Raw genomic sequence first — 14,779 nt, 5'->3', positions numbered from 1 at the left:
CCCTATCGGGCTCCGTCGGGCCCTGTCGGGTTTCCTCGGGCCCTGTCGGGCTCCATCGAGCCCTGTCAGGCTCCGTCGGGCCCTTTCGGGTTTGCTTGGGCCCTGTCGGGTTTGCTCGGGCCCTGTCGGGTTTGCTCGGGCCCTGTCAGGCTTTGTCAAGCCCTGTCGGGTTTGCTAGGGCTCTGTCGGGCTCCGTCGGGCCCTGTCTGGTTTCCTCAGGCCCTGTCGGACTCCGTCGATTCCTGTCAGGTTTGCTCGGGCCCTGTCAGGCTCCGTCGCGCCCTGTCGGGTTTCCTCGGGCCCTGTCGGGCTCCATCGAGCCCTGTCGGGTTTGCTCGGGCCCTGTCGGGCTCCATCGGACCCTGTCAGGCTTTGTCGGGTCCTGTCGGGTTTGCTCAGGCCCTGTCGGGCCTTGTCAGGCCCTGTCGGGTTTGCTCAGGCCCTGTCGGGCTCCGTCGGGCCCTGTCAGGCTCCGTCGGGCCCTGTCGGGTTTGCTCGGACCCTGTCACGCTCCGTCAGGCCCTGTCGGGTTTGCTCGGGCCCTGTCAGGCTCCGTCGGGCCCTGTCAGGTTTGCTCGAGCCCTGTCGGGATCCGTTGGGCCCTGTCGGGTTTGCTCGGGTCCTGTCGGACTCCTTCGTGCCCTGTCAGGTTTGCTCGGGCCCTGTCGGGTTTGCTCGGGCCCTGTCAGGCTCCGTCGAGCCCTGTCAGGTTTGCTCGGGCCCTGTCGGGTTTGCTCGGGCCCTGTCAGGCTCCGTCGGGCCCTGCCGGGTTTCCTCGGGCCCTGTCGGGCTCCATCGAGCCCTGTCAGGCTCCGTCGGGCTCTTTCGGGTTTGCTCGGGCCCTGTCGGGCTCCGTCGAGCCATGTCGGGTTTCCTCGGGCCCTGTCGGGTTCCATCGAGCCCTGTCAGGCTCCGTCGGGCCTTTTTGGGTTTGCTCGGGCCCCGTCGGGCTCCGTCGGGCCCTGTCAGGCTTTGTCAGGTCCTGTCAGGTTTGTTCTGGCCCTGTCGGGCCTTGTCGGGCCCTGTCGGGTTTGCTCGGGCTCTGTCGGGCTTAGTTGGGCCCTGTCGGGTTTGCTCGGGCCCTGTCGGGCTCTGTCGGGCCCTGTCAGGCTTTGTCGGGCCCTGTCGGGTTTGCTCGGGCCCTGTCGGGCCTTGTCGGGCCCTGTCGGGATTGCTCGGGCCCTGTCGGGCTCCGTCGAGCTTTGTCGGGTTTGTTCGGGCCCTTTCGGGTTTACTCAGGCCCTGTCAGGCTCCGACAAGCCCTGTCAGGTTTGCTCGGGCCCTGTCAGGTTTGCTCGGGCCATCTCGGGCTCCGTCGGGCTCTGTCGGGTTTCCTCGGGCCCTGTCAGGCTCCGTCAGGCCCTGTCGGGTTTGCTCGGGCCCTGTCGGGTTTGCTGAAGCCCTGTCAGGCTTCGTCGGACCCTGTCGGGTTTGCTCGGGCCCTGTCGGGCTCCGTCGGGCCCTATCAGGTTTGCTCGGGCCCTGTCGGGTTTGCTCAGGCCCTGTCAGGCTCCGTCGAGCCCTGTCGGGTTTGCTCATGCCCTGTCAGGCTCCGTCAGGCCCTGTCGGGTTTCCTCGGGCCCTGTCGGGTTTGCTGGGGCCCTGTCGGGCTCCGTCGGGCCCTGTCGGGTTTGCTCGGGCCCTATCGGGCTCCGTCTAGCCCTGTCGGGTTTCCTCGGGCCCTGTCGGGCTCCATCGAGCCCTGTCAGGCTCTGTGAGGCTTTGTCGGGTTTGCTCGGGCCCTGTCGGGCTCCGTCGGGCCCTGTCAGGCTTTGTCGGGCCCTGTCGGGTTTGCTCGGGCCCTGTCGGGCCTTGTCGGGCCCTGTCGGGATTGCTCGGGCCCTGTCGGGCTCCGTCGAGCTTTGTCGGGTTTGTTCGGGCCCTTTCGGTTTTACTCAGGCCCTGTCAGGCTCCGACAAGCCCTGTCAGGTTTGCTCGGGCCCTGTCAGGTTTGCTCGGGCCATCTCGGGCTCCGTCGGGCTCTGTCGGGTTTCCTCGGGCCCTGTCAGGCTCCGTCAGGCTCTGTCGGGTTTGCTCGGGCCCTGTCGGGTTTGCTGAAGCCCTGTCAGGCTTCGTCGGACCCTGTCGGGTTTGCTAGAGCCGTGTCGGGCTCCGTCGGGCCCTGTCCGGTTTGCTCGGGCCCTGTCGGATTTGCTTGGGCCCTGTCGGGCTCAATCGAGCCATGTCGGGTTTGCTCGGGCCCTGTCAGGCTCCATCGAACCCTGTCAGGCTTTGTCGGGTCCTGTCGGGTTTGCTCAGGCCCTGTCAGGCTCCGTCGACCCCTGTCAGGTATGCTCGGGCCCTGTCGGGTTTGCTCAGGCCCTGTCAGGCGCCGTCGACCCCTGTCAGGTTTGCTCGGGCCCTGTCGGGCTCCGTCGGGCCCTGTCAGGTTTGCTCGGGCCCTGTCGGGCTCCGTCGGTCCCTGTCGGGTTTGCTCGGGCCCTGTTGGGCTCCGTCGGGCCCTGTCAGGTTTGCTCGGGCCCTGTCGGGTTTGCTCAGGCCCTGTCAGGCTCCGTCGAGCCCTGGCGGGTTTGCTCGGGCCCTGTCAGGCTCCGTCAGGCCCTGTCGGGTTTGCTCGGGCCCTGTCGGGTTTGCTAGGGCCCTGTTGGGCTCCGTCGGGCCCTGTCTGGTTTCCTCGGGCCCTGTCGGGCTCCATCGGACCCTGTCGGGTTTGCTCGGGCCCTGTCGGGTTTGCTGAAGCCCTGTTGGGCTTCGTCGGACCCTGTCGGGTTTGCTCGGGCCCTGTCGGGCTATGTCGAGCCCTGTCGGGTTTGCTCGGGCCCTGTCAGGCTCCGTCGCGCCCTGTCGGGTTTCCTCGTGCCCTGTCGGGCTCCATCGAGCCCTGTCAGGTTTGCTCGGGCCCTGTCGGGTTTGCTCGGGCCCTGTCAGGCTCCATCGGACCCTGTCAGGCTTTTTTGGGTTCTGTCAGGTTTGCTCGGGCCCTGTCAGGTTTGCCCTGTCCTGTCGGGCTTTGTCAAGCCCAGTCAGGTTCGCTCGGGCCCTGTCGGGTTTGCTCGGGCCCTGTCAGGCTCCGTCAGGCCCTGTCGGGTATGCTCGTGCCCTGTCGGGCTCCGTCGCGCCCTGTCGGGTTTGCTCGGGCTCTGTCGGGCTCCAGCGTGCCCTGTCGGGTTTGCCCGGGCCCTGTCGGGCTCCATCGAGCCCTGTCAGGCTTCGTCGGGCCCTTGCGGGTTTGCTCGGGCCCTGTCGGGTTCCGTCAGGCCCTGTCGGGTTCGCTCGGGCCCTATCGGGCTCCGTCGGGCCCTGTCGGGTTTCCTCGGGCCCTGTCGGGCTCCATCGAGCCCTGTCAGGCTCCGTCGGGCCCTTTCGGGTTTGCTTGGGCCCTGTCGGGCTCCGTCGGGCCCTGTCGGGTTTGCTCGGGCCCTGTCGGGTTTGCTCGGGCCCTGTCAGGCTTTGTCAAGCCCTGTCGGGTTTGCTAGGGCCCTGTCGGGCTCCGTCGGGCCCTGTCTGGTTTCCTCAGGCCCTGTCGGACTCCGTCGATCCCTGTCAGGTTTGCTCGGGCCCTGTCAGGCTCCGTCGCGCCCTGTCGGGTTTCCTCGGGCCCTGTCGGGCTCCATCGAGCCCTGTCAGGTTTGCTTGGGCCCTGTCGGGCTCCATCGGACCCTGTCAGGCTTTGTCGGGTCCTGTCGGGTTTGCTCAGGCCCTGTCGGGCCTTGTCAGGCCCTGTCGGGTTTGCTCAGGCCCTGTCGGGCTCCGTCGGGCCCTGTCAGATTCGCTCGGGCCCTGTCGGATTTGCTCGGGCCCTGTCACGCTCCGTCAGGCCCTGTCGGGTTTGCTCGGGCCCTGTCAGGCTCCGTCGGGCCCTGTCAGGTTTGCTCAGGCCCTGTCGGGATCCGTTGGGCCCTGTCGGGTTTGCTCGGGCCCTGTCGGACTCCTTCGTGCCCTGTCAGGTTTGCTCGGGCCCTGTCGGGTTTGCTCGGGCCCTGTCAGGCTCCGTCGAGCCCTGTCAGGTTTGCTCCGGCCCTGTCGGGTTTGCTCGGGCCCTGTCGGGCTCCGTCGGGCCCTGTCGGGTTTCCTCGGGCCCTGTCGGGCTCCATCGAGCCCTGTCAGGCTTTGTCGAACCCTGTCGGGTTTGCTCGGGCCCTGTTGAGTTTGCTCGGGTCCTGTCGGGCCCTGTCGGGCCTTGTCGGGTTTGCTCGGGCCCTGTCAGGCTCCGTCGGGCCCTGTCGGATTTCCTCGGGCCCTCTCGGGTTCCGTCGGGCCCTGTCGGTTTTCCTCGGGCCCTGTCGGACTCTATCGAGCCCTGTCAGGCTCCGTCGGTCTCTTTCGGGTTTGCTCGGGCCCTGTTGGGCTGCGTCGGGCCCTGTCAGGCTTTGTCAGGTCCTGTCAGGTTTGCTCGGGCCCTGTCGGGCCTTGTCGGGCCCTGTCGGGTTTGCTCGGGCTCTGTCGGGCTCCAGCGTGCCCTGTCGGGTTTGCCCGGGCCCTGTCGGGCTCCATCGAGCCTTTCAGGCTTCGTCGGGCCCTTGCGGGTTTGCTCGGGCCCTGTCGGGCTTCGTCAGGCCCTGTCGGGTTCGCTCGCGCCCTATCGGGCTCCGTCGGGCCCTGTCGGGTTTCCTCGGGCCCTGTCGGGCTCCATCGAGCCCTGTCAGGCTCCGTCGGGCCCTGTCTGGTTTCCTCAGGCCCTGTCGGGCTCCGTCGGGCCCTGTCGGGTTTGCTCAGGCCCTGTCAGGTTTGCTAGGGCCCTGTCGGGCTCCGTCGGGCCCTGTCTGGTTTCCTCAGGCCCTGTCGGGCTCCGTCGAGCCCTGTCGGGTTTGCTCGGGCCCTGTCAGGCTCCGTCGAGTCCTGTCGGGTTTGCTCGGGCCCCGTCAGGTTCCGTCGAGCCCTGTCGGGTTTCCTTGGGCCCTGTCGGGCTCCATCGAGCCCTGTCAGGCTTTGTCGAACCCTGTCGAGTTTGCTCGGGCCATGTCGGGTTTGCTCGGGCCCTGTCGGGTTCTGTCGGGCCCTGTCTGGTTTCCTCGGGCCCTGTCGGGCTCCTTTGAGCCCTGTCAGGTTTGCTCGGGCCGTTTCGGGTTTGCTCGGGCCCTGTCAGGCTCCATCGAGCCCTGTCGGGTTTGCTCGGGCCCTGTCAGGCTCCGTCGGGCCCTGTCGGGTTTCCTCAAGCCCTGTCGGGCTCCATCGAGCCCTGTCAGGCTTTGTCGAACCCTGTCGGGCTCCGTCGGGCCCTGTCGGGTTTGCTCGGGCCCTGTCAGGTTTGCTGAAGCCCTGTCAGGCTTCGTCGGACCCTGTCGAGTGTGCTCATACCCTGTCGGGCTCCGTCGAGCCCTGTCAGGTTTGCTCGGGCCCTGTCAGGCTCCGTCGGGCCCTGTCGGATTTCCTCGGGCCCTGTCGGGTTTGCTCGGGCCCTGTCGGGTTCCGTCGGGCCCTGTCGGGTTTGCTCGGGCCCTGTCGGGCTCCGTCGGGCCCTGTCGGGTTTCCTCGGGCCCTGTCGGGCTCTATCGAGCCCTGTCAGGCTCCGTCAGGCCTTTTCGGGTTTGCTCGGGCCCTGTCGGGCTCCGTCGGGCACTGTCAGGCTTTCTCAGGTCCTGTCAGGTTTGTTCGGGCCCTGTCGGGCCTTGTCGGGCCCTGTCGGGTTTGCTCGGGCTCTGTCGGGTTTGCTCGGGCCCTGTCGGGTTTGCTCGGGCCCTGTCAGGCTCCGTCAAGCCCTGTCGGGTTTGCTCGGGCCCTGTCGGGTTTGCTAGGGCCCTGTCGGGCTCCGTCGGGCCCTGTCTGGTTTCCTCAGGCCCTGTCGGGATCCGTCGGGCCCTGTCGGGTTTGCTCAGGCCGTGTCGGGTTTGCTGAAGCCCTGTCAGGCTTCGACGGACCCTGTCGGGTTTGCTCGGGCCCTGTCGGGCATTGTCGAGCCCTGTCGGGTTTGCTCGGGCCCTGTCAGGCTCTGTCGCGCCCTGTCGGGTTTCCTCGGGCCCTGTCGGGCTCCATCGAGCCCTGTCGGGTTAGCTCCGGCCCTGTCGGGCTCCATCGGACCCTGTCAGGCTTTGTTGGGTCCTGTCGGGTTTGCTCAGGCCCTGTCGGGCCTTGTCAAGCCCTGTCGGGTTTGCTCGGGCCCTGTCGGGTTTGCCCGCGTCTTGTCGGGCTCCGTCGGGCCCTGTCAGATTCGCTCGGGCCCTGTCGGGTTTGCTCGGGCCCTGTCAGGCTCCGTCAGGCCCTGTCGGGTTTGCTCGTGCCCTGTCGGGCTCCGTCGGGCCCTGTCAGGCTTTGTCAGGTCCTGTCGGGTTTGCTCAGGCCCTGTCAGGTTTGCTCGGGCACTGTCGGGTTTGCTCGGGCCCTGTCGGGTTTGCCCTGTCCTGTCGGGCTCCGTCGGGCCCTGTCAGATTCGCTCGGGCCCTGTCGGGTTTGCTCGGGCCCTGTCAGGCTCCGTCAGGCACTGTCGGGTTTTCTCGTGCTCTGTCGGGCTCCGTCGGGCCCTGTCAGGTTTGCTTGCGCCCTGTCGGGATCCGTTGGGCCCTGTCGGGTTTGCTCGGGCCCTGTCGGGCTCCTTCGTGCCCTGTCAGGTTTGCTCGGGCCCTGTCGGGTTTGCTCGGGCCCTGTCAGGCTCCGTCGAGCCCTGTCGGGTTTGCTCGGGCCCTGTCAGGCTCCGTCGGGCCCTGTCGGGTTTCCTTGGGCCCTGTCAGGCTCCATCGAGCCCTGTCAGGCTTTGTCGAACCCTGTCAGGTTTGCTCGGGCCATGTCGGGTTTGCTCGGGCCCTGTCAGGCTCTGTCGGGCCCTGTCTGGTTTCCTCGGGCCCTGTCGGGCTCCTTCGAGCCCTGTCAGGTTTGCTCGGGCCGTGTCGGGTTTGCTCGGGTCCTGTCAGGCTCCGTCGAGCCCTGGTGGGTTTGCTCGGGCCCTGTCGGGCCTTGTCGGGCCCTGTCGGGTTTGCTCGGGCTCTGTCGGGCTGTACCATGCCCTGTCGGGTTTGCCCGGGCCCTGTCAGGCTCCGTCAGGCCCTGTCGGGTTTGCTCGGGCCCTATCGGGCTCCGTGGGGCCCTGTCGGGTTTCCTCGGGCCCTGTCGGGCTCCATCGAGCCCTGTCAGGCTCCGTCGGGCCCTTTCGGGTTTGCTCGGGCCCTGTCGGGCTCCGTCAGGCCCTGTCGGACTTGCTCAGGCCCTGTCGGGTTTGCTCGAGCCCTGTTGGGCTCCATCGGGCCCTGTCGGGTTTGCTCGGGCCCTCAAGCCTTGATGTCACAAGGGGCCCTGGAGGCAAGGGGGTCCCCAGGATGTTACAATGGGCCCTGGGCACAAAGGGGGGTCCCCATAGTGTCACAATGGGTCCCCAGTGACAAGGGGGTCCCCACGGTGCCACGATGGTCCCTGGGGACAAGAGGGGGTCCCTATGGTGTCACAATGGACCCTGGGGTCAAAGGGGGTTCCCAGGACATCACAATGGGCTCTGGGGACAATGGGGATCCTGGGACATGAGCCATGGGGACAAGGGGGGGTCCTGGGACCTCACAATGGGTCCTGGGGACAAAGCGGTTCCCCAGGACGTCACAATGGGCCCTGTGGACAAAGGGGGTCCCCACAGTGTCACAATGGGCCCTGGGGACAAAGGAGGTCCCCACAGTGTCACAATGGGCCCAGGGGACAAAAGGGGGACCCCAGGATGTCACAATGGGCCCAGGGGAGAATGGGGGGTCCTGGGACGTTATAATGGGCCCTCGGGAAAAAGGGGGTCCACATGGTGCCACAATGGGCCCTGGGGACAACGGGGGTCCCAGGATGCCACAATGGACACTGGGGACAAGGGGGTCCCCAGGATGTCACAATGGGCCCTAGGGACACAGGTGGCTCCTGGGATGTCACAATGGGCACTGGGGACAAAGGGGGTCCCCATGGTGCCACAATGGGCCTTGAGGACAATGGGGTCTCCCCAGGATGTCACAATGGGCCTTGGGGACAAAGGGGTGTCCCCTGATTGTGCATAATGGGCCCTGGGGACAAAGGGTGGTCGCCAGGATGTCTCAGTGGGCCCTGGGGACAATTGGGTGTCCTGGGATGTCACAATGGGCCCCAGTGACAAATGGGGTCTCCACGGTGTCACTATGGGCCCTGGGGATAAAGGGGGGTCTCCAGGATGTCACAATGGGCCCAAGTGATGAGTCCCCACAGTGCCACAATGGGCCCTGGAGACAAGGGGGTCCCACGGATGTCACAATGAGCCCTGGGGACAAGGGGGGTCCCCAGGATGTCACAATGGGCACTGGAGACATTGGGGGGTCCTGGGATGTCACAATGGGCCCTGGGGACAAAGTAAGGTCCTCGGCTGTCACAATGAGCCCTGAGGACAAGGGGGGTCCCCAGAATTTCACAATGAGCACTGGGGACAAAGTGGGGTCCTGGGATGTCAAAATGGGCCCTGGGGACAAAGGGGGTCCCTTAATTGTCACAATGGGCCCTGGGGACAAGGGGGGTCCCCACGGTGTCACAATGGGCCCTGGGGACAAAGTGGGGTCCTGGAATGTCACAATGGGCCCAGAGGACAAAGGGGGTCCCCATGGTGCCACAGTGGGCCCTGGGGACAAAGGGGGTCCTGAGACGTCACAATAGGCCCTGGAGAAAAGGCGGGGTCCCCACGGTGTCACAATGGGCCCTGGGGACAATGGGGGGTCCTGGGATGTCACAATGGGCCCCAGTGACAAAGGGGGTCCCCATGGTGCGACAACGAGCTCTGGGGATAAAGGGGGTCTCCAGGATGTCACAATGGGCCCTGGGGACAAAGGAAGTCCCCAGAATGCCACAATGGGTCCTGGAAAGAAGTGGGGTCCCCATGGTGTCACAATGGGCCTTGGGGACAAAGGGGGGTCCCCAGGATGTCACAATGGGCCCCGGGGACAAAGGGGTCCCCAGGATGTCACAATGGGTACTGGGGACAAAGGCGGGGTCCCCATGGTGTCACAATGGACCCAAGTGACAGGACGAGTCCCCACGGTACCACTATGGGCCCTGGAGACCAGGGGGTTCCCCGGATTTCACAATGGGCCCTGGGGACAAGGGGGGTCCCCAGGATGTCACAATGGGCACTGGGGACAACGAGGGGTCCTGGGACGTCACAATGAGCCCTGGGGAGAAAGGGGGGTCCCCACCCTGTCAGAAGGGACCCTGGGGAGAAGGTGGGGTACCCACGGTGTCACTATAGGCCCTGGGGACAACGGGGGGTCCCCACGGTGCCACGATGGGCCCTGGGGACAAGGGGGTCACCAGGATGTTCACAATGGGCCCTGGAGACAATGGGGTGTCCCCAGGATGTCACAATGGGCCCTGGGGACAAAGAGGGTCCCCAGGATGTCACAATCGGCCCTGGGCACAAAGTGGGGTGCACATGGTGTCAAAATGGGCCCTGGGGACAAAGGGCGTCCCCAGGATGTCACAGTGGGCCCTGGGGACAAAGTGGTCCCCATGGTATCAGAATGGGCCCTGGGGACAAAGAGGGGTGCCCTGAATGTCACAATGGGCCCTGGGGACAAAGGGGGTCCCTTAATTGTCACAATGGGCCCTGGGGACAAGGGGGGTCCCCACGGTGTCACAATGGGCCCTGGGGACAAAGTGGGGTCCTGGAATGTCACAATGGGCCCAGAGGACAAAGGAGGTCCCCATGGTGCCACAGTGGGCCCTGGGGACAAAGGGGGTCCTGAGACGTCACAATGGGCCCTGGGGAAAAGGCGGGGTCCCCACGGTGTCACAATGGGCCCTGGGGACAATGGGGGGTCCTGGGATGTCACAATGGGCCCCAGTGACAAAGGGGGTCCCCATGGTGCGACAACGAGCTCTGGGGACAAAGGGGGGTCCCCAGGATGTCACAATGGGCCCCGGGGACAAAGGGGTCCCCAGGATGTCACAATGGGTACTGGGGACAAAGGCGGGGTCCCCATGGTGTCACAATGGACCCAAGTGACAGGACGAGTCCCCACGGTACCACTATGGGCCCTGGAGACCAGGGGGTTCCCCGGATTTCACAATGGGCCCTGGGGACAAGGGGGGTTCCCAGGATGTCACAATGGGCACTGGGGACAACGAGGGGTCCTGGGACGTCACAATGAGCCCTGGGGAGAAAGGGGGGTCCCCACCCTGTCAGAAGGGACCCTGGGGACAAGGTGGGGTCCTGGGATGTCACAATGGGCCCTGGGGACAAAGGGGGTGTCCATGGTGCCACAATGGGCCCTGGGGACTAGGGGGGGGGGGTCCCCTCAGTGCCACGATGGGCCCTGGGGACAAGGGGGTCCCCAGGATGTCACAATGGGCCCTTAGGACAAATTGGGGTTCTGGGATGTCACAATGGGCTTTGGGGACAAAGGGGGTCCCCATGGTGCCACAATGGGCCCTGGGGACAAAGAGGGGTCCCCAGAATGTCACAATGGGCCCTGGGGACATTTGAGGTCCCCAGAATGTCACAATGGGCCCTGGGAACAATAGGGGCTCCTGGGACGTCACAATAGGCCCTGGAGTAAAGGGGGGTCCCCAGGATGTCACAATAAGCCCTGGGGACAAAGAGGAGTCCCCTGAATGTCATAATGGGCCCTGAGGACAAGGAGGGTCTCCACGGTGTCACAATGGGCCCTGAGGACAATGGGGGGTCCTGGAATGTCACAATAGGCCCTGGGGACAAAGGGGGTCTTCAGGATGTCACAATGGGCCCGGGGGACAAAGGGGGTCCCCAGGATGTCACAATAGGCCCTGGGGAAAAAGAGGGCTCCCCAGGATATCACAATGGGCCCTGGGGACAAAGAGGGGTCCACAGGATGTGCACAATGGGCCCTGGGGACAAAGGGGGCTCCCCAGGATATCACAATGGGCTCTGGTGACATAGGGGTCCCCAAGATGTCACAACGGGTCCTGGGGACAAGGGGGGTCCCAAGGATGTCACAATGGGCACTGGAGACAAAGGGGGGGTCCCCACGGTGCCACGATGGGCCCTGGGCACAAGGGGGTCCCCAGGATGTAACAATGTGCCCTTGGGACAATGGGGGCTCCTGCGATGTCACAATGGGCCCTGGGGACAAAGGGAGGCCCCAGGATGTCACAATGGACCCTGGGGACAAAAGGGGTCCCCGGGATGTCGCAATGGGCCTTGGGGACAATGGGGGGTCCTAGGATGTCACAATGGGCCCGAGTGACAAATGGGGTCTCCATGGTGTCACAATGGGCCCTGAAGACAAAGGGGGTCCCCTGAATGTCACAATGGGCCCTGAGGACAATGGGGGTTCCTGGAACGTCACAATGGGCCCTGGGGAGAAAGGGAGGTCCCCAGGATGTCACAATGGGCCCTGGAGACAATTGGGGGTTTTGGGATGTCACGATGGGCTCTGACGACAAGGGGAGGTGCCCATGGTGTCACAATGGGTCCTCAGTGACAAGGGGGGTCCCTATAGTGTCACAATGGGCTCTGCAGACAATGGGGGGTCCTGGGATGTCACAATGGGCACCAGTGACAAAGGGGGTCCTCATGGTGCCACAATGGGCCCTGGGGAGTAAGTGGGGTCCTGGGATGTCACAATGGGTCCTGGGGACAAAGGGTGATCCTTTGATGTCACAAGGAGCCCTGGAGGCAAGGGGATCCCCAGGATGGGGCACAAGGAGCCCTGGGCACAAAGGGGGGTCCCCATAGTGTCACAATGGGTCCCCAGTGACAAGGGGGTCCCCACGGTGCCACGATGGGCCCTGGGGACAAGAGGGGGTCCCCATGGTGTCACAATGGACCCTGGGGTCAAAGGGGGTTCCCAGGACGTCACAATGGGTCCTGGGGACAAAGCGGTTCCCCAGGATGTCACAATGGGCCCCGGGGACAAAGCAGGGTCCTGGGACGTCACAATGGGCCCTGGAGACAAAGGGATTCCCCAGGATGTCACAATGGGCCCTGGGGACAAAGGGGGTCCCCACAGTGTCACAATGGTCCCTGGGGACAAAAGAGATCCCCACAGTGTCACAATGGGCCCAGGGGACAAAAGGGGGACCCCAGGATGTCACAATGGGCCCAGGGGACAATGGGGGGTCCTGGGACGTTATAATGGGCCCTCGGGAAAAAGGGGGTCCACATGGTGCCACAATGGGCCCTGGGGACAACGGGGGTCCCAGGATGCCACAATGGACACTGGGGACAAGGGGGTCCCCAGGATGTCACAATGGGCCCTGGGGACACAGGTGGCTCCTGGGATGTCACAATGGGCCCTGGGGACAAAGTGGGGTCTTAAGATGCACAATGGGCACTGGGGACAAAGGGGGTCCCCATGGTGCCACAATGGGCCTTGGGGACAATGGGGTCTCCCCAGGATGTCACAATGGGCCTTGGGGACAAAGGGGTGTCCCCTGAATGTGCATAATGGGCCCTGGGGACAAAGGGTGGTCGCCGGGATGTCTCAGTGGGCCCTGGGGACAATGGGGTGTCCCGGGATGTCACAATGGGCCCCAGTGACAAATGGGGTCTCCACGGTGTCACAATGGGCCCTGGAGTAAAGGGGGGTCCCCAGGATGTCACAATAGTCCCTGGGGACAAAGAGGAGTCCCCTGAATGTCATCATGGGCCCTGAGGACAAGGAGGGTCTCCACGGTGTCACAATGGGCCCTGGGGACAATGGGGGGTCCTGGGATGTCACAATAGGCCCTGGGGACAAAGGGGGTCCCCATGATTTCACAATGGGCCCAGGGGACAATGGGGCATCCTGGGACGTCACAATGGGCCCTGGGGACAAAGGGGGTCCCCATGGTGTCACAATGGCCCTGGGGATAAAGGGGGACCCCAGGATGTGTATAATGGGGCCTGGGGACAATGGGGGGTCCTGGGATGTCAGAATGGGCTCTGGGGACAATAGGGGGTCCTGGGACGTCACAATGGGCCCTGGAGAAAAGGGGGGGTCCTGGCATGTCACAATAGGCCCTGGGGACAAAGGGGGTCTTCAGGATGTCACAATGGGCCCGGGGGACAAAGGGGGTCCCCAGGATGTCACAATAGGCCCTGGGGAAAAAGAGGGCTCCCCAGGATATCACAATGGGCCCTGGGGACAAAGAGGGGTCCACAGGATGTGCACAATGGGCCCTGGGGACAAAGGGGGCTCCCCAGGATATCACAATGGGCTCTGGTGACATAGGGGTCCCCAAGATGTCACAACGGGTCCTGGGGACAAGGGGGGTCCCAAGGATGTCACAATGGGCACTGGAGACAAAGGGGGGGTCCCCACGGTGCCACGATGGGCCCTGGGGACAAGGGGGTCCCCAGGATGTAACAATGTGCCCTTGGGACAATGGGGGCTCCTGCGATGTCACAATGGGCCCTGGGGACAAAGGGAGGCCCCAGGATGTCACAATGGACCCTGGGGACAAAAGGGGTCCCCGGGATGTCACAATGGGCCCAGGGGACAATGAAGCATCCTGGGACGCCACAATGGGCCCGGGGAAAAAGGGGGGTCCCCAGGTTGTTCACAATGGGCCCTGGGGACAATGGGGGTCCTGGGATGTCACAATGAACCCTAGGGACAAAGGGGGTCCCCAGGATGTCACAATGGGCCCTGGGGATAAAGGGGACTCCCCAGGATGTCACAATAGGCCCTGGGGACAAAGGGGGTCCCCAGGATATCACAACGGGCCCTGGGTACAAGGGGGGTCCCACCCTGTCACAATGAGCACTGGGGACAAAGGGGGTCCCCAGGATGTCACAATGGGCACTGGAGACAAAGGGGGGGTATCCACGGTGCCACAATGGGCCCTGGGGACAAGAGGGTCCCCACGGTTTCACAATGGGCCCTGGGGACAAGGGGGATCCCCGCCCTGTCACAATGGGCCCTGGGGCCAAAGGGATCCCCAGGATGTCACAATGGGCCCTGGGGACTGCGGGGGGTACTAGGATGTCACAATGGGTCTTGGGGACAAAGGGGGTACCCAGGATGTCACAATGGGCCCTGGGGACAATGGGGGGTCCCTTGAAGGTCACAATGGGCCCATGGGACAAAGAGGGTGCCCACGGTGTCACAGTGGGCCCTGGCGACAAAGGGGGATCCCCAGGATGTCACAATGGGCCCCGGGGACAAAGTAAAATCCTGGAATGTCACAATGGTCCCCAGTGACAAAGGCGCTCCCCATGGTGCCACAATGGGCCCTGGGGACAAAGTGGGTCCCCAGGATTTCACAATGAGCACTGGGGACAAAGGGGGGTCCCAGGATGTCACAATGGGCCCTGGGGACAAGGGGGGGTTCCCATGGAGTCACAATGGGTCCTGGGGACAACGAGGCGTCCTGGGACGTCACAATGGGACTTGGGGACAAAGGGGGTCTTCCACAGTCTCACAATGGGCCCTAGAGACAAGGGGAGATCCCCAGGATGACACAATAGGCCCTGGGGACAAAGAGGAGTCCCCCTGAATGTCACAATGGGCCCTGGGGACAAGGGGGGTCCCCATGGTATCACAATAAGCCCTGGGGACAACAATGGGGGGTCCTGGGATGTCACAATGGGCCCTGGGGACAAAGGCGGTCCCCAGGATGTCACAATAAGCCCTGGGGACAAGGGGGGTCCCCAGGATGTCACAATGGGCACTGGGGACAAAGGGGGTACCCACGGTGTCACTATAGGCCCTGGGGACAACGGGGGGTCCCCACGGTGCCACGATGGGCCCTGGGGACAAGGGGGTCCCCAGGATGTTCACAATGGGCCCTGGAGACAATGGGGTGTCCCCAGGATGTCACAATGGGCCCTGGGGACAAAGAGGGTCCCCAGGATGTCACAATGGGCCCTGGAGACAATGGGGTGTCCCCAGGATGTCACAATGGGCCCTGGGGACAAGGGGGTCCCCAGGATGTTCAC

This window comes from Patagioenas fasciata, chromosome 37 (genome assembly GCF_037038585.1).
Source record: "Patagioenas fasciata isolate bPatFas1 chromosome 37, bPatFas1.hap1, whole genome shotgun sequence".
Taxonomy (NCBI): Eukaryota; Metazoa; Chordata; class Aves; order Columbiformes; family Columbidae; genus Patagioenas; species Patagioenas fasciata.
This window is presented reverse-complemented; position numbering follows the sequence as displayed.